This window comes from Myotis daubentonii, chromosome 9 (genome assembly GCF_963259705.1).
Source record: "Myotis daubentonii chromosome 9, mMyoDau2.1, whole genome shotgun sequence".
Classification (NCBI taxonomy): Eukaryota; Metazoa; Chordata; class Mammalia; order Chiroptera; family Vespertilionidae; genus Myotis; species Myotis daubentonii.
The window spans coordinates 12,944,918-12,960,196 of record NC_081848.1 but is presented as its reverse complement, the minus strand read 5'-3'; the positions used below and the strand labels follow the sequence as shown (position 1 = coordinate 12,960,196).

The window sequence follows — 15,279 nt, the reverse complement described above, 5'->3', positions numbered from 1 at the left end:
TTTATCATCAATGGCAACTGACGCTTGGCCTCAGGGATAGAAATGCAATGGGAAGTAGAGAGAACTACTGTAAACTGGAGAGTACAAGGTATAAACTTTATGTTATACTGCAATATGCTATGCTGCACTCTACTGAAGCTGAATTCCAACTCATCATTTTTCTGCAAAAACCTTGGTCAGATCTCACAATTTTCCAAAAGAAGCTAGTAATTCAAGATACATGTAAAGTAGCATAATTTTAAAATGTTGGCAATTGATTGACAAAATTAAAGCATTATGTGGGTGCCCTACTGGAGTGGCTCAGTGGTTGAGCTTTGACCTATGCACCAAGAGGTCACTGGTTCAATTCCCAGTCAGGGCACACACCAGGGTTGTGGGTTCTATCCCTAGTGGGGGGCATGCGGGAGGCAGCCGATCTATGTTGATATTTCTATCTCATCAATGTTTCTGTCTCTCTCTTCCCGCCTCTTGATCCCCAGGGGTGGGATATGCAGGAAGCAGCCAATCAATGATTCTCATCATTGATGTTTCTATCTCTCTCTCCTTCTCCCTTTCTCTCTGAAATCAATAAAAATATATATTTTTTTAAAGTGCAGTTTTTCTATATTAGTTTCTTTGAAAAAGAAACAACAGCACAAAATTTCATATGCATCAGGTTTCTTTCCTTCCTAAACCCAATCAGATACTTAAGAATAGATCCACCACTCTGGAGCTTTCTTCTACTTCCTGGTTGAGAATTTTAAATAATTTAAAGTCTGAAGCAATAAGAACAATCGTTTTTAGAGACCCCGAATCTTGGAATGAAAGGGACTGCATCCACCAAGAGTGAGCAGGGTAGACTCAGACTGTATGATCTCACTCACAACCCTCACTACCAAGGACCTACATTTCTATCCACCCTCCTCAACCCCCCCCCACCCCCTCCACCCCCCCACCCCCCCCCACCCCCCGCCAACATCATTCTCATCCATCTCTTGCCTAGGTTCCTTATTCAACCTCTCAACTTATATCTCTAGTACCCTTTTCCTATGTGCACTGCTATGGTCAAAGTAACCCTTCTAAAATAATCTCATTTTACTGCCATTCTTTGAAATCCTTCAAGATCCCTCTATCAACCTCACAATAAAGTTTAAACTCCATCAATTCCTGACTCCAACCTAGCTTCTCCACCTCACTCCCCATCTTACACACGGAGCTTCATACATATCTACGATTTCTGTTTTCCTCAAAATTTCTATGATCTCTTCTCTTCACTCCTGGATTTTAAAAATCCCATCCCCCTAAAAGCCATCTTTCCTTTACCCTTTAACATCATCATTCCTATTTCTATTTCAGGTTTTAGGCTATCCATATTTCCTTCAGAAAACAATGTTTTTGCTCATCCTTCCTGGAGTACCTGGCACTAACCCTGAAATATCACTTATATGCTACCATTATTCCCAACTAATCTTCTCCACTGGCTTATAATCTATGTAGACACATACTATGTCTCTTATTCCCCTAGTGCAGCTGTGGGCAAACTACAGCCGGCAGGCTGGATCCAGCCCGTTTGAAATGAATAAAACTATTGAAAAAAAAGACCACACCCTTTTATGTAATGATGTTTACTTTGAATTTATATTAGTTCACACAAACACTCCATCCATGCTTTTGTTCCGGCCCTCCGGTCCAGTTTAAGAACCCATTGTGGCCCTCGAGTCAAAAAGTTTGCCCACCCCTGCCCTAGTGTCTACCTTAGAGCCTGGAAGATACAAACATTTAATACATGTTGTTGAATAAATATATAATATTGACTTTCTCAGGGGTAGGACCATATGAGAATATGTAATTTGTGTATGGTGTTATATCCTTGGTTCACAGGCTTTTGTTTACAAGTTATGGAATTTATTTATCTATGTAATATTCTAAAAACAATTTCTTTTATGGATAGAGAGCTTTACAGTCTTTCAAGTGCTTTCCATGCCATTATTTCTCACAGGGACTCTGAGAGCAAGTTGGGCAGTTGCTCTTGCCCCAACGTAACAGTTCACAAAATTGAGGCTCAAAGAGGCCTCTGTGAAGGGAATATGAGCTGTGGAGAAAGGCCTGAAACTCAGATCTTGCATTTTCTAAGACCATTTTCTTCCTCATAGCAGCAATCCATGGAATTTTCCCTGCTCATTATTTTTGTTTGTTTCTTTGTTTGTTTTGGGGATACGTGCATCTGCACCAGGAGCAGCTCATCTCCCTTCTCAATTATGTCTGACTTAAATGGTACTAAATTGAGTGTTCAGAGAGCACATATCAAATCAGAGCCCAGCAAGGCAATCAGGACATGTTCTTAGTGACAACAGGAAGTGTTCTAGAATGGAAGGCTAGCAAAGGGAATCTACAAGGGAGCTAGTCACATGCAGAAAATTTCATCTCCTCCCCCTAAAGAGTCTTTGTGTATCCATGAACTACCTTCCCTCTAGGATTTTATAGACAATGCAGTTTTATGAACACACACTAAGGTAAACATTTGCATGTTTACTTAAGGCTCTCATTCATTAATTCATTCATTCATTTGACTAAAATACATAAATGAGGTGATTTCCACTTTACAGAGGTCATATTCTAGTGGGAAGATGGACTACAGTAGAATGAATAATGAGAGATGGCGATACCTGCTAGGAGATAAATTAAGTGTGTGTGGGGGGGGTGGGGGGAGCATGCACGATAAGTCAGTATGTTCTTCAGATGGAAGGCTGCTCTGAAGGGGTGACATTTAGGCTGAAACCTGGCAGGTGAACAGGAACTGGGTGAGAAAGATGACAGGGAAAACATTCCCGATAGATGGAAGAGCAAGTGAAGGGCGGTGAAGCAGAGCACCTTGGCTTTTCTTTGCACATCGCAGCGTTGGTTTAGGGCCTAAACTTTAGGCCCTCAAGGAAGGCGGCAGAGAAAGGCTTTTCCCCTTCTAGTGTGGACGCAACTTATTTCTGAGGCTTTGGTTAGGAATAGTGAGTCCATTGATTACTTCCTGTGCTTTGTTTCCCAGTTCATTTTCCTATAGGCTTCTGCCTTGTGTTCCTTGGGAGGGTGCTCAATGCTCCTAAAGCTTTTTACTGCTCTTAAAGGAGCTCTTCCATACCTACACTGCATGCAGCTATTTGAAATTACATAGATGTGAGCAATGAAATACACAGGCATGCCTGAAAAACTCGGATGCACATTGAATTCAATTTCAAAACTTCAAGAAAACATGCCATTTAGGAGAATAAAATAGAAAGTAAACAATCATCTATACTCAGGCTGCATGTGTTTAGTTAAATTTTCATATTTCAGGCTCCTTTAAGAGCACTAAAATGCTGGAGGATCACTGACCCTCTCTTATCTTTAACTTGTGGCCCGGTGCATGAAATTCATGCACAGGGGAGGGGGGTGTCCTTCAGCCCAGCCTGCACCCTCTCACAATCTGGGACCACTAGCTCCTAACCACTCACCTGCCTGCCGGCCTGCTAGCCCCCAACTTCTCCCCCACCCCCCCACCCCACCAGCCTGATCACCCCCAACTGCCCTCCCCTCCTGGCCTGATTGCCCCTAACCACCTCTGCCTCAGCCCCACCACCATGGCTTTGTCCGGAAGGTCTCCTGGTCTAATTAGCATACCCGTTTATTAGTATAGATGGCACGCAAGTCAAGACATCCTGGAAGAGAGTTTCCTTGTGGAAGGGTCAGCTTTCTGGGACCTGGAGGATTACAGGAACTGAGAAGTTCACATGTATCATTTCCTCACAGGTAAGTTTAGGTAACAAAGAGCTTAGATTTTCTGCTTCCTATGTGAAGTCAAAAGAATGCCAATATTTCAAATTTCATTTTTAAGGTTCCATACTCATGCTTCATCAGATGCCATTATCTGTTTTATTCACTCAAATGGACTCAATTTCTAAATAATATGAAAATAGGCTACAACTAGGAAGTACAAGTCTCAGTTTTGTACTTGGTTACAAAAAAGGTTACCACTTCAGACTCCTGCTTCCTGAAGAGACCCATTCTGGTTAGTCTCATTACTACCGACCAGAGCCATTTGTAACAGCTTAGCCTTGCCTGGCTAGCAAGGCCATTCTAATGGCTGTGTAGACAAACTCTTAGGAGAGTCAGTGATCCATCACTCCCCTGCTGAGTTTAATCATATTCACTTCAGGAAGCGATCGGCCTCGGGACAGTTTGCGGTACTGCTGTAATTTATCATAGGAGGCAAAGTGCCCATTTATACACTGCCAGGAAAGCCTCCTGGAAAAAAAGTGATAAATATATTGTTTCCAAACCTAAATCAAAAATTTCATCATTTAAACATGTCAAGCCTTCATAATATACAAGACAAAGCAAATATATATATATATATATATAATCTCAATACCCTAGATATAAAGCATAAATTTGGAAGCGCATTTAAGATATTACAGAAAACACTTAAGTCTGTTTACTTCATCCTACACAATCTTGCAATGCCGGGAGCCGGTCCATCCTTGCTGTTTCAAGGGACCTGGCATGTATGGCATACGGTTCTTAATATGTTTGCTCACCTTCTTGGCGCTGTGTTTTAACCAAGGTCACCTCTCCGAGAAAGGTTGAATTCCCAGGTAGGGATTTTCCCCTGAAGTTAGGGAGGGAATAAAACCTCTTAACTAAGTGCCAGGCGGGTAATTAATCATTTTAACTATGAACAATCATGCTTAAGCTACATAATCTTTACTCCCTGGAATGGAGATAAGAAACGCCCTAACCTTTGGAATAGAGATTGATAGGATTGGAATCAACTGGTATAAATACAGATGCAACAAGACAGCAAGAGACAGTACTTAGAAGACAGAACCTACACAGAACGTTCTCTAGAAACAGAAGAACTTCGCTGGAGAGAACATGGCAAAAGATCCTGGACTGAACCTGACTACAGAAATTGGCAAGAGAACCTGACTAGAACCTGGTGACTGAACCTGCCTGGAGAACATGGCTGGAGAACCTAGTGAGGGAACATGGCTACAGAACCTGGCTGGAGAACCTGGAGAACCTAGCAAGAGAACATGGACACAGAACCTGGCTGGACCTCTCTGGAGATCCAGACCAGAACTTGGCTGGAGATCCTGGCTGGAGATCCTGGCTAGGCTGCTGATCAACTGAACGCTGTCTCCGTGTCCTTCCTTCTTCGCTGACTCCGTCCACACCTTTGGGGACCCCTGGACCTGCTGGGGCTGGACCCCGGCATTGCAAAACAGGTATTGCTATTCTCATCCTACAGGCAGAAAAACAGACTACAGAGACTCAAGTATAGTGTCAAGGATATACTCAGAGAAGAAGCCTGTACTTGTCCCCATTCCTCTGAACCGCTTGTCATGCAAATAGGGAAGAAAATACAACAAAGTTACAAGACAAATATAAAAAGCATGCATCAATAAGTGTAGGAATACTACCGAGAAGAGCAAGAATGCAGAAATTCATAGAACCCCCATCTGCTTCTCCCTGTCCCAGAGTGATGAATTTGATAGTTTTTGTTCTCTGGGAAACCCCAACTGTTGACAGACACATAAAGAAGCCCCTTGGTAAATGTGATCCTCTGTTACCCCACACAAGAAACATATAAATACCCCACCCTCCCTACTCTGGCTGGCTGACACCACTTTGGTCTCAACCCTTCTGTTTGCAGATCAAACAATACATTTATAAATTTTGCTTTTTAATTTAGTTTTTGAACATTAGTTCAGAGAACAAAAACTAATGAAATTAAAAAGCAAAATTTATGGAAGTAGGAGTCTGAAGGGGTAATCTTTTTTGTACCCAAGTACAAAAATGAGACTTGTACTTCCTAGTTGTAGCCTATTTTCATATTATTTAGAAATTGAGTCCATTTGAGTGAATAAATCAGATAATGGCATCTGGTGAAGCATGAGTATGGAACCTTTAAAAATGAAATTTGAAATATTGGCATTCTTTTGACTTCATATAGGAAGCAGAAAATCTAAGGACTGGCAATATTTTCCCCCCACAGAAGATATACCTGCTGCTAGGCCGATGCCGAGAGGAACCAGGCCAAATGAAATTAAAAAGCAAAATTTATAAATGTATTGTTTCATCTGTGAACAGAAGGGCTGAGACCAAAGTGGTGTCGGCCAGCAAGAGTAGGGAGGGTGGGGTATTTATATGTTTCTTGTGTGGGTCGAGGCTAGCAGTTAAGCTGGTTGCAGGCGCAAGCCTTTGCAGGGATCTGTGTCTTGAGCTGCTCTTCTTGGCTGCTTAGCTGTCTCTTGTGACATCAGAAATGAGAATAACAGGAAAATCGCAGGGAGGGCAGGAGCCCCAAGCAGGGCACAATGGAAAAGTACTGAGTGCAGGGGAGAAACTGAGCACCCAGAAAGGTACAGGATACGCCTAACAGCTGCCCACTGGAGACCCTACCTCCTGGTGGGCACAGGGTCCTGACAAGATATTTTATTTGTCTAGTGTTATCCAGCATCCAGCTTCACATTGTAACAGAAGCATTTCTATGTCTCGTGGTTCTGTGGGTTGCCTACCCGTGGTCGGCAAACCATGGCTCGCGAGCCACATGCGGATCTTTGGCCCCTTGAGTGGCTCTTCCACAAAGTACCACGTGCGGGCGCGCATGTACAGTGCGATTGAAACTTCGTGACCCATGCGCAGAAGTCGGTATTTTGTGGAAGAGCCCCACTGAAGGGGCCAAAGAGCCGCATGTGGCTTTCAAGCCGCGGTTTGCCAACCACTGGCCTAGGCTAAGCTGGATGGTTCTTCTCCACGTGACTTCAACAGTATGCTAAGTCATCCTAGGTTAGGCTGGAATGTCAGTGGACTGGCAGGAGGCACTGGCTCTCAGGTGGGAGCTCATCTGGGGATGTCAACTGGGCTAACATGGCTTCTCCATGGGGCCTAAGCTCCAACTGGGCTAACATGGCTTCTCCATGGGGCCTAAGCTCCAACTGGGCTAACATGGCTTCTCCATGGGGCCTAAGCTCCAACTGGGCTAACATGGCTTCTCCATTCCACAGAATGGAAGCTGTGCTCAAGAGGGATCATCCAGATAGCAAGCCCTTCAAAAAAGCTTCCAGCTTATCCTGCCTGGGCTTGGAGGTCTCAGTATGCCCCTTCCCTGCTTTCTGTGGACTAGTCCAGATTTAGGGAGAAGAAAAGAGCTCTACCTCTGAATGTGACCTTCAGTATGAACACACCAAGGGGGAAAATGGCTGGAGGTCATCTTTGGAACGAAGCTCCCATAAAAGGTCACCCCTTTGATAGGTAGAGAACCTGTAGGAATGCCCCCAAAATCTTCCCATTAAGAGACACCTGGTTAATATCATATGTATTGGATGTAAAAGTGCCTTACTGATATAGAGCCAAGAATTATTATAAGCAGGTAAGTATTATGAGAGACTTTTTTAGGCGATGACATGCTGAGTCTAATCTGACTGCGATGGTATATACAGATTGAACAACCTCAGTAATACTTATGCTTTTCTAATACAAGCAATCCAGGATGTGATCTGTAATAGTGATATTTCTCCAAGTTGATGTTTTAAACATAGAGAAAGCAGCAAATCTGTGTGTCTGAGTTTTATCGTAAAGACAAGCTTGTAGCAAATCAGACAAACTACGTTTTAAGGCTTTGTTTTAAGGTTGATTCTTATAAATCTCTATGAATTAATCTGCATCACAGCTTTAGTGGTAACCGAATAACACATTTGTGACAGATGGTGGACCAGATGACTGAATATGCATTACTGCTTGTTCCTCGCCAAACAACTTTTAAATACACAGCCTACTGAGCGATTGAAAATGACTTGTGGATTTATAGTATACGTTATATTTGTAGTAACATAAAACTAAAAGGTATCGATAGATGCCAAAAGAGTATCTTCTGACCACCTTGCAGGTGTGACTGCTGTGTAGGCACCAGGTGTGGGGATGGAAGCGGAAAGCTAGACCGTGCCCAGTGGGTCCTCTGACCAGTAGCCACGTGTGGCTTGGAAGAGCCAGAGCCTTGCCCCACAGCAACCCAAGAGGATGCGTGAAGCCGGCTCTGGAGATGGAGAAATTTTTAACTGAGCCAGTTGGCTCCTTGGAATCCTGTTTCTCGGCCCAAAATGGTGCTCCAAGGCAGCCATCCATTTGTTGCCATTCAAGGGCTTGTTTGAGAATTAGAAAGAGCATCCTATATAATAAAGAGCTAATATGCTAATCAGACTGGATGGCGGAACAAGCTTCTGGAACAACCAGTGGACAGGGGCCACCCCTTGCATGAATTTCATGCATCGGGCCTCTAGTCTTTAATAATCATGAACATTCCTTGATGGGTTTAGGAGAGTTTCTCATGTTTGGATTTTGCTTGTTTTTCACAAAAAAATGGTCATTTGAGCTGTAAGGTAAAAGTTTAGCCTCCTAGGCTGACTGGTGGGAAGACTAGAGTTTCTCCTCAAGGACCCACATTGTCCTAATACAATAGGTCTGACCCTGCCCACACTGGGAAAGGTAGGCGGTGGAGCTATACGTCTTTCTGGAATTGACATGATTCACGGCACACCTGTACTAGACATGAAGCGCTATGTCACTGATTGTGACTCACCACAAAATTTGATTGAGCCTTTAGAGGAGTATCATTTACAGAACAATCGATATAAACCCAAAACAAAGTCTTTTATATGATGAACCACGGCCCTGCAGTCACACTAAGGAGAAGTCTAAAGGTCCCGAAGACAGAACTTTAGGAGGAAACGACATGCAACACAATGACAGCCCAAATCCACTGAGCTCACCTAAGCACAGAGAGAGCAGCAGGCTTGGGTCTAGAACCCAGAGTGGCCAGGGGTTGAGTGTGACAGGGTGGGGCGGAGCCTGGAGAAGAGCTTTGCAGAGGAGAGCGCAGACAAGAGGCCACGGAGAGGGCAGGAAGCGGTGGCCCCACCAGGCAGTAGGCGGCATGCCCCAGGGCCTCTTCATGGCCCTCTCTGAGACGGCCTGTTTGACTTTGGTTGTCACCAGTGGATTTTTCCTACAAGCTAATGGTGTGCCTCCTTTGCAGAGCAAAGCAGCACTTTATGGTCTCACTGCTTTGATTGATTTGAGTTGTTCATATGTTTATTTGAAAAGTATGTATTTAATAAATTGAGAGAACTTCTTTAAATTAAAAATAAAAAGTATCTTCTGTGGGAAAATCATGTTGGACAACAATGCAGTATAGTATGTGTCCTTGTAATAATTCTATACGGTTATTTAAAAGTCAGGATCTGATGTCCTGTGCACCTAAGTGTTGCCAGTTAGATTCCTGGTCAGGGCCCGATCTCTCTCTCTCTCTCTCTCTCTCTCTCTCTCTCTCTCTGCATGTCCTCAGGTGAGGATTAAAAAAAGATGACCTGAGGCTGCATTGAGCACAGTGTTAGCATTCTTATAAGATGAGACAGAGCTTGAATACTAAGCCGGTGTGAGGCAGGCATGGGTTCAGAAGCAGTTATAAGAGCATAGAATGGTGGTGTAGGGGAGGACAAAAAATCCATAAAATTATCCATGGTGGGTGCTCTCAAGCAGATTCCATCTCAAATCTTTAAGAACCAGATGCCCTGCACAGAGAAAATGTAAGAAGGATCTTATTGTTTATTATAGTACAATTAGTTTTTTTCAAACAGCTATAAAAAGGACAACAAAATTGAGATTGTGTTTGGAATTATTGCTGCTTTGTTAAGAGCAGGTAGGATTAGGAGGACACATGCTATTGCGTGGGAAGAGCACCTGTCTAGTGTTATGGCTGCAATGTAATGCAGTTGATACACATTCATTCAGACGTCGCATACCAGGGAGAGGAGTTAGAGGTCAGTAATTCATCTGCAGAGAACCCTTACACAAGACAGATCCTTCCAGACATGCCTGGTGAGGTCATTGTGCCTCCTCCAGAACAGAAGATCACCAGGTGACAGCGCTCTCTCCGTTCCTTCTGCGCCACAGTCCCTATCTATGATTCCCTACCCCCACAGGCTGGCAGGCTGAGAGCAGTCTGTCTCTTAGGCTAAGACACACACTGGTTTGGCTACAGAGAATCTGTGTGGGACTGACTGCGAAGGGGTAGGGGACCACTTTATGTTAACCCTTCAGGTGTGCCAGGAGTGCGGTGTGCCCTTAAAGGTGATATGAATCTCAAGGCAAATGGAGGGTCTATCCTGGATTCAACAATGCCAACAATTTATTACCCATTCAGCTCAAAACGCTGTGCTAACTCCCAGGCTAGCAGGTGCATGTAAAAAAGTCTTGTTTCATCAATTCTGTTTGTAGGACTTCAGGCCCATTACTGTATAGAGACAGAGGGAAATGTCTGTGAGTTTGACAAGAGACAGGCACCTGGGCTGCTGCCCAGACATACACACTGCAGACAGCAGCCCAGATCACGCCCATCACCTCACTGCTGGGCTTAGCAGTTAGAATGGCTTTAAGGCCACATGGCCTTTGAGTTTGCTGTTTATGGGAAGATGATGTCAGGGAGGATCCACTTTAACATGAGAAAAACTAATACCTTCCTGCTGGAAAGCTCGAGAGAGCAAACTGTGTCACATACTAGTACTTCCTTCCTCTAGGCCCCATGCATGGTCCGCCAGGAAGGGAAGCTGGCAGCTAGCTCAGCTTCTGAGTCCTCCATGAGGGGTGTCTCGGGACTGAATCCTCAGCTCGCCACTGGGAAAAAACAGCCCGAGAAACAAGCATTGAGAGAGAACAGTGGGGGGATAGAAGGAAAAGGAAGTGATCTCAAATGCTGTGCAAAGTTGAGCGTTCATCTCGCAAGGAGAGCATTTGGGTGAACTGGAGACTCAGGAACTCCCACCCATACCAGCCCTTCCTTTATTCACTGTCCCCAGTTTAATAAACTTACTCTCAAAATCACCTGGACTCATATCATGAAATCTTTCCTGCATAAAGTCAAGAACCCACACATTCCAGATCATACTGTGGCAGACCCACCTTGGTCCTGGTCCCTTTCCGGTGATATCACTATCTGATAATGTTCTTTTTATTTGTTTTTTTGTTTATTTTCTTCCACTAAATGCAGATGTCGAGCAAATTGTGTCTTGTTTGTTTTTTTCACTGCTTTCTCTCAATTCCTAGAACAGGACCTGGAACAAAGTCAGCATTCAGTAAATATTTTTTGTAAAGTTTATCTTGTATATAAAATATTATCTTGTATATAAAACATTCACATTTTCTATTAAATATTGTATGCATTTTTTATGTAGCCACACAATCTTAATAATAATAACTATAAATGATGGCTTAGTGTTCTTTCTGAGTGCCATAAGCACTGCTATTTATGGACATATAATTTATTTTCACTCTGTATATTATTATACTAAAATTTATAATAGACATATAATTTGGCATCTCTTTGCATATGATTTTATCCTCTTTTGCACTGTTTTTTAAAGAATAAATGAGATGGCTAAGTAATGGATTTTAACATTGTTATGATCCTGGATTCATAACAACCAATTTTTTAAAGACAGAGTTGTACCAATTTAACTGTCAAAACATGATGCAAATTTCCTTCCCCCAAAGCATTCATAGCTAGATGGGTTTCTTTCTTCAATGTTTGTCTTCTCAATTATCTCTATGAATGAGGGCAGAGAAATATCTACTTCGTTCCCCTGTGTGGTAGGTGATGGTGGAGCCACATCAAGTGTGGAGAAAGTCATCCTTAAGATAGGACCTTCATTACTCAACTACCATTAGGCCTGCACATTGAATACAAGATTGAGAACATTTAAGAGATAGCAGGGAAAGACCATATGGAGACGTATTTCCCTGGGTACAAAATAACTACCAGATGATAGGAAATGATAGATGGCAGCTACAGAGATTAACTTCCTGTCCTGAACTGCCCCATATAGCTGCATAACTTGGAGAAAATTTTCAAGCCTTGCAAAAGCTTTTTTAAGAGATACAAAGATAGTTGTTACCACTTTTTTCATCCTAGGCCCAATACATTTTCTTAATCTTGAATAATATTCCAAGATGAAACCTTACCAGGCCTCTCAGTTAAGTGTTAAGCAAATAAAATGTGAATATTTGCATTTACCATGGGGCTTAGGGCTTAAAGTCATCCTATGAATTTAAATTACCTTTCCCCTGAGGGCCAAGAATAGCTTCTTATTGATTGGTTTGTTTGTCCTGGGTGCAATAGGGGGTAGAAAGGCATAATTATCTCCATTTTTCATGTTTGTTGAAATGAACTTAGAGAGCCAAACATGCTAGCTAGTATTGAGATCCTTCTATTCTTGACTTTCAGTCCAGGATGTATTTTATTCCACTTCATTTAAATTTTATTATTAGATCATTGGTTCTTAAAATTTCCTATTTCTAAACCTCATCACTCTTGTTTAATTGTCTTCTCTTGGAGCAAAACAGTGACTACACAGTAATTTGTAATATTTGGCATATTGAACAATGCTATCTATTGAATAAGCTACAAGTTTCTTCAATCATATATAAAATAACTATTTTGTTTAATCCACATGTAGCTAATTTTTCAGCATAACAATTAGATACAGTTTTGCTTGAATTCCATGTATTTATACTCTTGCTGTCTTTTCATTGATTTTCTTTTGTTATCTAATAATATGTCTAATTTTATAACTTAATGTTGATTAGTCAATGTAAAAATACATCTTTCCAATCTGCTGAAAGCTAAAGTCTGAATATTTCCTTATATTTCCCCCCTAAGTGTGGATCATTTATCTGTCTCTCTTTTAGGCCATGAAGTAACTAGTTAGACAGGATTTAGTATCAGCTACTGGAGATTAGTAAAACCCTGAAGGTCTTATCTTTTATCCTTACTTGCTCTTAAAATTATAAACTATCAAATGGAAATATCATCTTTAATTCCTGTTCCCTTTTGCTTGCTTATGTTACCAACAGATACTTATGTTGATAAAGGATACTAATGCTGTAAAACACTGAAAATATTAAAATTAAAACATTAGCTTATTATATCTTGAGCTTTTCCTGCTACTTAAGTTACAATAATGGGTTCTAATAAAATTTATTTCAGGCATGTCACAGCACAATGAAATATTTCTGGTACTATACGGTAGCTAGGATTATCTGGCTGAAGATTAGTTTGACAGAGCAAAGTCAGCTAGTCAAAAAGAAATGCTTTTGCTTGTAGTTGTTTTTATTAATTTTTAAAATATTCACTTCTCTTCCTTTCTCCCTTACTCCCTCCCATACTTACCTTGAACCTTTTGAGAGCGTCATACATTTACTGGCTAAATGGTTTTTTGGTGATTAAATGACTTTCTACTCATAAGATGAGTTAGGAAAGAACTCATTGTTTCCACATGAAAGAATCCTCATTTAGTTTTCAGAGTCTAAATTGACTCTCAATTCTAAGGCAGCAGCTCAGTCTCCCTGAACCATACATTTGGGTCATGGACAAATAGTGTTCAGAACCCATGAAATCAACAGCTAAATGAGGAAGAACAGATCTGAAGACAATGAATGGAGTCCAGAAAGGGCTGAGAACAGTTGGACTTTCCATCCTTTTCCTGATTTCTCTCCTGCTAAAGGTGCTCCAGCCAATCTGAGGGATGGCATTGGGTGTCCAGAAAATAAAGCAGGAGAAAATTTAAAATTACTCCTCCTCTTGATTTAATGTGAAGTTGACGTGTCAATAGTAGTGAATAGAAATTTATAACACCATTGAGCTAGAGTATTCTATATTTTCAGGCAACTACAGAATAAATTCTATAAATGTAGTGAAGGGAAATATTTGTAACATAAAATGTGACTATTCTCTTTACGCTCTCATTCCTAGTTATTGGCATTTCATATCACCTCTGCAAACACATCTGGGAAATAATTTTAGTTTGGAGTTAGGCCATCTGTTCTGTACTTATAGAACCATTTACTTCTCCTTCACTGCATTCATCAACACTGTAGTCCCTTGATCGACGGCTTACTGCCTTTCTAGGCTCTGAGGTCTTTGGGCAACAGAGATAAGCTTTGGTGCGTTCACTGTGGTGTTTCCAGTTCTGAGCACCAGTAAGCCAGTCATAAACATTTTTTACAGGTAAGCAGAAGAATAAATGAGTAAACACATGGTTGAAAGGTCAGCCCACATCTCAAAGATTTTCAGAGCACATGTGAAATCCACTGCAAATGTTCTAACACAATTAGGGATGAAGGTATAGGCACACACACAACAATCTATCCTCTTCAAGCTCAAATATATTATCTTTTTTATTGTTGTTGTTAGTCCTCATAAAAAGATATCTTTTCCATTATTATTTTTCAGAAAGAATGGAAGAGAGGTAGAAAGGGAGGGGGAAAGAAAAGGAGAGAAAGAGAGAGATCGATGTGAGAGAGACATATCAATTAGTTGCCTCTCCCATGCTCCCTGATCAGGGCTGGGATGGGACCTGCAACCCAGGTATGTGCCCTTGACCAGGAATCAAACCCTTTGGTGCTCAGGGCAATGTTCTAACCACTTAGCTACAACAGCCAGGGCTGAAATATGTTATCTTTTTAAAATATATTTTATTATTTTTTTTACAGAGATGAAGGGAGAGGGATAGAGAGTTAGAAACATCGATGAGAGAGAAACATCGATCAGCTGCTTCCTGCACACTCCCCACTGGGTATGTGCCCACAACCAAGGTACATGCCCTTGACCAGAATCAAACCTGGGACCCTTGAGTCCACAGGCTGACTCTCTATCCACTGAGCCAAACCAGTTAGGGCTGAAATATGTTATCTTTAATCAAAACAAATATTTGTCTTCAAAAGCTTATTTCCCTGTATGTATATATGCATTTTAATGCAGGTGAATCTACAACACTGTTTTAAACACAATTTCTTAAGTCTATAACAATTTATTCAGGCATTTCAACAAGAGAGCAACTGGATAAATTTTAGAAAAGAGCCTTGCTTTTGCTCTCTTTTTCCCCCTTATAATATTATACAACTCACATTTTGTTAATTGCAAACATTTCCCCATCTATATTGATCCTGGATTCATATGTTTACTAGGTCTGAAAAATTAAAAATGTGTTTCTACACTGCTGGTTGCAATATAAATTAGGCACCAGCTGGGCTTGTGAGTCAGTGGTTACGCATTATTGCAGCCTTATATCATGGCATAATTCCAGTTGTAAGATTAATTACATATTATAAATACTCAGCATAAGCTGAAGTTTTCCTCTGAGGGGTTTCAGAAATGAGGAAGAAAAGTTTAAACAAAAATAAAGTGGAAGGAGTCCATCTTTAGCTGACCACCAC

At 41.5% G+C, this 15,279-nt stretch overlaps 1 pseudogene; it reads left to right on the top strand.

Moving 5' to 3' along the window:
- LOC132241720 (tRNA (adenine(37)-N6)-methyltransferase-like) overlaps positions 1-8,976 on the top strand; it is a 33,439-nt pseudogene extending 24,463 nt beyond the window's left edge.
- Positions 8,977-15,279: the final 6,303 nt, after the last annotated feature.